The 9,420-nt window shown below is 45.6% G+C and overlaps 1 pseudogene; it reads right to left on the bottom strand.

Moving 5' to 3' along the window:
* Positions 1–834: 834 nt before the first annotated feature.
* Positions 835–976, bottom strand: LOC145340399 (U2 spliceosomal RNA; annotated as a pseudogene).
* Positions 977–9,420: the final 8,444 nt, after the last annotated feature.

The raw sequence follows: 9,420 nt of genomic DNA on the forward strand, positions 1-9,420 counted from the left end.
ACAGCATAGGGTCAGGGAAGAGACCCTGGGTAAGATAACTCTACCAGAGAGTTATAGAGTCATAGAGGTTTGCAGCATGAAAACAGGCCCTTCAGCTCAACTTGCCCATGCTGCCCTTTCTTTTTAAAACCCCTAAGCTAATCCCAATTGCCCGCATTTGGCCCATATCCCTCCATACCCATGTAACTATCTAAATGCTTTTTAAAAGATAAAATTGTACCCACCGCTACTACTACCTCTGGCAGTTCGTTCCAAACACTCAGCACCCTCTGTGTGAAAAAATTGTCCCTCTGAACAGTTTTGTATCTCTCCCCTCTCACCCTTAAACCTATGCCCTCTAGTTTTAGACTCTCCTACCTTTGGGAAGAGATACAAAGAACAACCCAGCACGGGAATCAGGCCCTTCGGCCCAACGAGCCTGCGCCGCCGCATCTCCCTACACCTATTCTACCCTGCGTGTTGACAATGGAACCCCTAACTTACTGACTATCTACTTTGTCTGTGCCCCTCATTATTTTATAGACCTCTAAAAGATCACCCCTCAGCCTCCAACGCTCCAGAGGAAAAAAGTCCAGTCTATCCAGCCTCTCCTTATAACCCAATCCATCAAGTCCCCATAGCGTCCTAGTAAATCTTTTCAGCACTCTTTCTAGTTTACAATATCTTTTTTTTTGCTTTTTATTCCAATTCAATCAAAACAAGTCCAATTCAGAGTCTCAACAAGTTAAGACATTCCCGATCCAAGCTGACGAGATAGGACTCTCACCTCCTGTCTTGGGCTTGATCTACATGATCCAAGCTGATTGGAGTAGGCATAGCTCCTTTAAGGCTGGATTTCATTTGCATCTTAGCCAAAAGGCCGAGATACCGCTTTTAAAAATTGCTTCAAATGAAGCTAAAATGTAACCTAATGACTTCAACCAAGCACAGCATGTCCATACTACACTTGATCTTAGCCAAAAGGCCGAGAAGCAATATCCTTTCTATAATAGGGTGACCAGAATTGCACACAGTATTCCAAGTGTGGTCTTACCAATGTCTTGTACAACTTCAACAAGACATCCCAACTCCTGTATTCAATGTTCTGACCGATGAAACCTAGTATGCAGAATGCCTTCTTCACCACTCTGTCCACCTGTGACTCCACTTTCAAGAAGCTATGAACGTGTACCTCTAGATCTCTTTGTTCTGTAACTCTCTGCAATGCCCTAACATTAAACGAGTAAGCCCTGCCCTGGTTCAATCTATCAAAATGCATCACCCTGCATCTGTCTAATTAAACTCCATCTGCCATTTGTCAGCCCACTGGCCCAATTGATCAAGATCCCGTTGCAATTGGAGATAACTTTTGTCACTGTCCACCGTGCCACAATCTTGGTATCATCTGCAAACATACTAACCATGCTCCCCATATCTCATCCAAATCATTAATTTAAATGGCAAATAACAGTGGGCCCAGCACTGATCCCTGAGGCACACCATTGGTCACTGGCCTCCAGTTTGAAAAACAATTCTCTACAACCACTGGGCTTCTGTCAAGTAGCCAGTTTTGTATCCATTTAGATACCTCATCCTGGATCCAGTGAGATTTAACCTTATGCAACAACTTACCGTGTGATTCGTTGTCAAAGGCCTTGCTAAAGTCCATATTGACAACATCAACTGCACTGCCCTCATCTACCTTCTTGGTTATCCCTTCAAAAAACTCAACTAAATTTGTGAGACATGATTTTCCATTCACAAAGCCATGCTTACTGTCCCTAATCAGTCCTTGCATCTCTAAATGCCTGTAGATCCTGTATCTCAAAATACCTTCCAACAATTTACCCACCACAGATGAGGCTCACTGGCCTGTAGTTCCCAGACTTTTCCCTGCAGCCCTTTTGAAACAAAGGCACAACATTTGCCACCCTCCAATCTTCAGACACCTCACCCATGACTATCGATGATTCAAATATCTCAGCTAGGGGACCCACAATTTCATCCCTAGCCTCCCACAACGTCCTGGGATATACGTCATCAGGTCCCACAGATCCATTCCAGCACCTCCTTCTCTGTAATATGTACACTCCTCAAGACATCACTATTTATTTTCCTAAGTTCCCTAACATCCATGCTTTTCTGAACAGTGACTCAACGGTCCAAATGGCCTCTCCTGCACTATAGGAATTCTTTGATCTTGGGGCTTATATGGAAACTATTAATTGGCTAATTATTTTCCTTTTTAAGATATTTTGTTTACTTTCCCACCAGTTTGCGTAGTATTTTAAACCTCAGTAATAGAATAGACCTTGATCACTTTCCAGATGTCAACCAACCAGCTGGATTTTTGCCTGCTATTAGAGTAAGAAGCAGTTCCTGCAAGGTGAACAGGTCCGAAAAAGCAAAGGACCACCTCACTCCTCACCCAACTCCCAGCACTCTTGTTCAAAGTCAAACTCCAATCCAGGGATGAAGGGCTTTACTTCTGGAGAGACTGGAGAAGCTGGGGCTGTTCGTCTTTAAGCAGAGAATGTTAGGAGAGATTTAATTGGGGCATTCAAAATGATGAGAGGTTTTGCAAGAGTAAATAAGGAGAAATTGTTTCTGGTGGTGGCAACAGGGTGAGTAACCAGAAAGATACAAATTGAAGATAACTGGTAAAAGAACCAGAGAGGTAGATGAGGAGATTTTTTACGCAGCAAGTTGTGATCTGGAAAGCACAGCCTGAAAAGGTGGTGGAGCGGGGTTCAAACAGGAACTTTTAAAAGGGGTGATTGGATAAATACTTGGAGGGGAACAAAATTGCAGGGCCATGGGGAAAAGAGCAAAGATTGATGGAAATTAAATTGGAAAGATTTTCAAGGAGATTCCATGGACTGAATGGCCTCTCCCAGTGCACTCCATTAACTGCAATGACTTGCCATGAACCGGCAGGTCCAACACGTGTTATGGCACAGTGGGTAACCTTTTCATCTCCGAATCAGAAAGTTATGGGCTCAAGTCCAATCCAAAGGCAGGTGTCCATAGTGTAAGAACATAAGAACTAGGAGCAGGAGTAGGACATCTGGCCCCTTGAGCCTGCTCCGCCATTCAATAGATCATGGCTGATCTTTTTGTGGACTCAGCTCCACTCGCCCACCTGCTCACCATAACCCTTAATTCCTTTACTGTTCAAAAATCTATCTACTCTTGCCTTAAAAACATTCAATGAGGTCACCTCAACTGCTTCACTGGGCTGGGAATTCTACAGATTCACAACCCTTTGTGTGAAGAAGTTCCTCCTCAACTCAGTCCTAAATCTGCTTCCCTTTATTTTGAGGCCAGGCCCCCTAGTTTTGCCTGCCAGTGGAAACAACGTCCTTGCTTCTATCTTATCTATTCCCTACATAATCTTATGTTTCCAAAAGATCCTCCCTCATTTTTCTAAATTCCAATAAGTATAATTCTATTCAGTCTCTCCTTAAAAGCCAATCCTCTCAACTCTGGAATTAACCCAGTAAATCTTCTCTGCATTCCCTCCAGTTCCAGTACATCCTTTCTCAAGTAAGGAGACCAAAACTGTACAGTACTCCAGGTGTGGCCTCACCAGCACCTTATACAGCTGCAACATAACCTCACTGTTTTTAAACTCCATCCCTCTCGCAATGAAGGACAAAATTCCATTTGCCTTCTTAATTACCTGCTGCACCTGCAAACCAACTGCACAAGGACACCCAGGTCCCTCTGCACAGCAGCAAGCTGCAATTTTTTACCATTTATATAACAGTCCATTTTGCTGTTATTCTCGTCAAAATGATGACGTCAGATTTACCAACATTGTACTCCATCCGCCACACCCTTGCCCACTCACTTAAACAATCTATATCCCTCTGGACCCTTTGCTCTATCACTCACCTTGGTGTCATCAGCAATTTTTGAACACCACACTTAGTCCCCAACTCCAAATCATCTGTGTAAATTGTAAACAATTGTAGTCCCAACATTGATCCCCGAGGCACACCACTAGTCACTGATCTCCAAACAGAAAAATACCCATTTACACCCACTCTTTGTTTTCTATTAGTTAACTACTCCTCTGTTCAGGCTAATACATTACTGGTAACACCATGCACTTTTATCTTATGTAGCAGTCTTTGATGCAGCACCTTGTCAAATGCCTTCTGGAAATCCAGATACAAGGATTGAGTATGTGGACGTGAAGACAGGGGATGTATTGGAACTTTTAAATTCTATCAAGATAGATAAGTTGCCGGGATCGGATGGGATGTACCACAGGTTACTGTGGGAGGTGAGGGAAGTGATTGCAGAGCCCCTGGCGATGATCTTTGCGTCGTCGATGGAGACGGGAGAGGTTCCGGAGGATTGGAGGATTGCGGATGTGGTTCCTATTTTCGAGAAACAGGATAGCCCGGGAAATTACTGACCAGTGAGTCTGACCTCAGTGGTTGGTAAGTTGATGGACAGGATTTATGAACATTTAGAGAAGTTTAGTATGATCAGAAATAGTCAACACGGCTTTGTCAAGGGCAGGTCATGCCTTACAAGCCTAGTTGAGTTCTTTGAAAATGTGACTGAACACATTGACGAAGGAAGAGCAGTGGATGTGGTTTACATGGACTTCAGCAAGGTGTTTGATAAGGTCCCCATGCAAGACTTCTTGAGAACGTGAGAGGGAATGGGATCCAAGGGGCTTTGGCCTTGTGGATCCAGAACTGGCTTGCCTGCAGAAGTGGTTGTGGATGGGTCTTATTCTGCATGGAGGTCGGTCGCCAGTACAGTGCCCCAGGGATCTGTCCTAGGACCCTTGCTGTTTGTCATTTTCATAAATGACCTGGATGAGGAAGTGGAGGGATGGGTTAGTAAGTTTGCTGACAATACAAAGGTTGGTGATGTTGTGGATAGTCTGGAGGGTTGTCAGAAGTTGCAGCTTGACATAGATTCCCCCTCTATTTCTCTCTTTCACATTCCCCCCCTCTATTTCTCTCTCTCTCTCACATTCCCCCCCTCTCTATTTCTCTCTCTCACATTACCTCCTCTATTTCTCTCTCTCACGTTCCCCCACTCTCTATTTCTCTCTGTCACATTCCCCCACTCTCTCTATCTCTCTCTCTCTCTCACATTCCCCCACTCTCTCTATTTCTCTCTCTCTCACATTCCCTCTATTTCTCTCTCACATTCCCCCCCTCTCTATTTCTCTCTCTCACATTACCTCCTCTATTCTCTCTCTCACGTTCCCCCACTCTCTATTTCTCTCTCTCACATTCCCCCACTCTCTATTTCTCTCTCTCACATTCCCCCACTATTCTCTCTCTCACATTCCCCCACACTCTCTATTTATCTCTCTCACATTCCCCCCCCATTTCTCTCTCTCACACATTCCCCCACTCTCTCTATTTCTCTCTCTCACATTCCCCCCCCATTTCTCTCTCTCTCACATTCCCCCTCTCTCTCACACACATTCCCCCCTCTCTCTCTCTCACACATTCCCCCCTCTCTCTCTCTCACACATTCCCCCCTCTCTCTCTCTCACACATTCCCCCCTCTCTCTCTCTCACACATTCCCCCCTCTCTCTCTCTCACACATTCCCCCCTCTCTCTCTCACACATTCCCCCCTCTCTCTCTCTCTCACACATTCCCCCCTCTCTCTCTCTCTCACACATTCCCCCCTCTCTCTCTCTCTCACACATCCCCCCTCTCTCTCTCTCTCACACATTCCCCCCCCTCTCTCTCTCTCACACATTCCCCCCTCTCTCTCTCTCACACATTCCCCCCTCTCTCTCTCACACACATTCCCCCTCTCTCTCTCACACACATTCCCCCCTCTCCTCTCTCACACACTCCCCCCTCTCTCTCTCTCACACACTCCCCCCTCTCTCTCACACATTCCCCCCTCTCTCTCACACATTCCCCCCTCTCTCTCACACATTCCCCCCTCTCTCTCACACATTCCCCCCTCTCTCTATTTCTCTCTCTCACATTTCCCCCTCTCTATTTCTCGCTCTCACATTCCCCCACTCTCTCTATTTCTCTCTCTCTCACATTCCCCCCCTCTATTTTCTCTCTCTCACATCCCCTCTATTTCTCTCTCTCACATTCCCCCCCTCTATTTCTCTCTCTCACATTCCCCCCTCTCTATTCTCTCTCTCACATTCCCCCCTCTCTATTTCTCTCTCTCACATTCCCCCCCTCTCTATTTCTCTCTCTCACATTCCCCCACTCTCTCTCTCTATTTCTCTCACATTCCCCCCACTCTCTCTCTCTATTTCTCTCTCTCACATTCCCCACTCTCTCTCTCTATTTCTCTCTCTCACATTCCCCCACTCTCTCTCTCTCTCTCTATTTCTCTCTCTCACATTCCCCCACTCTCTCTCTCTCTATTTCTCTCTCACACATTCCCCCACTCTCTCTATTTTTCTCTCTCACACATTCCCCCACTCTCTCTCTATTTCTCGCTCTCACATTCCCCCACTCTCTCTCTATTTCTCTCTCTCACAATCCCTCTCTCTATATTTCTCTCTCTCACATTCCCCTCTCTCTCACATTCCTTCTCTCTCTATTTCTCTCTCTCACACATTCCCCCTCTCTATTTCTCCCTCTCACATTATTCCTCCCTGTCTCTACTTCTCCCTCACACACTCCCCCCTCTCTATTTCTCTCTCTCACATTCCCCTCTCTCTATTTCTCTCTCACACATTCCCCTCTCTATTTCTCTCTCTCACATTATTCCCCCTCTCTATTTCTCTTTCTCACATTCCCTCTATTTCTCTTTCTCACATTCCCTCTATTTCTCTTTCTCACACTCCCTCTATTTCTCTTTCCTCACACTCCCTCTATTTCTCTTTCTCACACTCCCTCTATTTCTCTTTCTCAACACTCCCTCTATTTTCTCTTTCCTCACACTCCCTCTATTTCTCTTTCTCACACTCCCTCTATTTCTCTCGCACATTCCCCCTCTCTATTTCTCTCTCTCACATTCCCCCTATTTCTCTCTCTCACATTCCCCCTCTCTCTATTTCTCTCTCACACATTCCCCCTCTCTCTATTTCTCTCTCTCACATTATTCCCCCTCTCTATTTCTCTCTCTCACATTATTCCCCCTCTCTATTTCTCTTTCTCACATTCCCTCTATTTCTCTTTCTCACATTCCCTCTATTTCTCTTTCTCACACTCCCTCTATTTCTCTTTCTCACACTCCCTCTATTTCTCTTTCTCACACTCCCTCTATTTCTCTTTCTCACACTCCCTCTATTTCTCTTTCTCACACTCCCTCTATTTCTCTTTCTCACACTCCCTCTATTTCTCTCTCGCACATTCCCCCTCTCTATTTCTCTCTCTCACATTCCCCCTATTTCTCTCTCCTCACATTCCCCTCTATACTTCCCTCTCTCTATTTCTCTCTCTCACATTATTCCCCCTCTCTATTTCTCTCTTTCACATTATTCCCCCTCTCTATTTCTCTTTCTCACACTCCCTCTATTTCTCTTCCTCACACTCCCTCTATTTCTCTTTCTCACACTCCCTCTATTTCTCTTTCTCACACTCCCTCTATTTCTCTTTCTCACACTCCCTCTATTTCTCTCTCTCACACTCCCTCTATTTCTCTCTCTCACACTCCCTCTATTTCTCTTTCTCACACCCCCTCTCTCTCTCTCACACTCCCTCTATTTCTCTCTCTCACACTCCCTTCTCTCTCACACTCCCTCTATTTCTCTCTCACACATCTCCCCCTCTCTTTCTATCTCTCTCACACATTCTCCCCCTCTCTCTATTTCTCTCTCTCACACATTCTCCCCTCTATTTCTCTCTCTCACACATTCTCCCCCTCTCTCATTTCTCTCTCACACATTCTCCCCCTCTCTCTATTTCTCTCTCTCACACATTCTCCCCCTCTCTCTATTTCTCTCTCTCACACATTCTCCCCCTCTCTCTATTTCTCTCTCTCACACATTCTCCCCCTCTCTATTTCTCTCTCTCACACATTCTCCCCCTCTCTCTATTTCTCTCTCTCACACATTCTCCCCCTCTCTCTATTTCTCTCTTCTCACACATTCTCCCCCTCTCTCTATTTCTCTCTCTCACACATTCTCCCCCTCTCTCTATTTCTCTCTCTCACACATTCTCCCCCTCTCTCTATTTCTCTCTCTCACACATTCTCCCCTCTCTCTATTTCTCTCTCTCACACATTCTCCCCCTCTCTCTATTTCTCTCTCTCACACATTCTCCCCCTCTCTCTATTTCTCTCTCTCACACATTCTCCCCCTCTCTCTATTTCTCTCTCTCACACATTCTCCCCCTCTCTCTATTTCTCTCTCTCACACATTCTCCCCCTCTCTCTATTTCTCTCTCTCACACATTCTCCCCTCTCTCTATTTCTCTCTCTCACACATTCTCCCCCTCTCTCTATTTCTCTCTCTCACACATTCTCCCCCTCTCTCTATTTCTCTCTCTCACACATTCTCCCCCTCTCTCTATTTCTCTCTCTCACACATTCTCCCCCTCTCTCTATTTCTCTCTCTCACACATTCTCCCCCTCTCTCTATTTCTCTCTCTCACACATTCTCCCCCTCTCTCTATTTCTCTCTCTCACACATTCTCCCCCTCTCTCTATTTCTCTCTCTCACACATTCTCCCCCTCTCTCTATTTCTCTCTCTCACACATTCTCCCCCTCTCTCTATTTCTCTCTCTCACACATTCTCCCCTCTCTCTATTTCTCTCTCTCACACATTCTCCCCCTCTCTCTATTTCTCTCTCTCACACATTCTCCCCCTCTCTCTATTTCTCTCTCTCACACATTCTCCCCCTCTCTCTATTTCTCTCTCTCACACATTCTCCCCCTCTCTCTATTTCTCTCTCTCACACATTCTCCCCCTCTCTCTATTTCTCTCTCTCACACATTCTCCCCCTCTCTCTATTTCTCTCTCTCACACATTCTCCCCCTCTCTCTATTTCTCTCTCTCACACATTCTCCCCCTCTCTCTATTTCTCTCTCTCACACATTCTCCCCCTCTCTCTATTTCTCTCTCTCACACATTCTCCCCCTCTCTCTATTTCTCTCTCTCACACATTCTCCCCCTCTCTCTATTTCTCTCTCTCACACATTCTCCCCCTCTCTCTATTTCTCTCTCTCACACATTCTCCCCCTCTCTCTATTTCTCTCTCTCACACATTCTCCCCCTCTCTCTATTTCTCTCTCTCACACATTCTCCCCCTCTCTCTATTTCTCTCTCTCACACATTCTCCCCCTCTCTCTATTTCTCTCTCTCACACATTCTCCCCCTCTCTCTATTTCTCTCTCTCACACATTCTCCCCTCTCTCTATTTCTCTCTCTCACACATTCTCCCCCTCTCTCTATTTCTCTCTCTCACACATTCTCCCCTCTCTCTATTTCTCTCTCTCACACATTCTCCCCCTCTCTCTATTTCTCTCTCTCACACG

The sequence above is a fragment of the Carcharhinus amblyrhynchos genome, unplaced genomic scaffold, assembly GCF_965287045.1.
Source record: "Carcharhinus amblyrhynchos unplaced genomic scaffold, sCarAmb.v2.hapA scaffold_978, whole genome shotgun sequence".
Classification (NCBI taxonomy): Eukaryota; Metazoa; Chordata; class Chondrichthyes; order Carcharhiniformes; family Carcharhinidae; genus Carcharhinus; species Carcharhinus amblyrhynchos.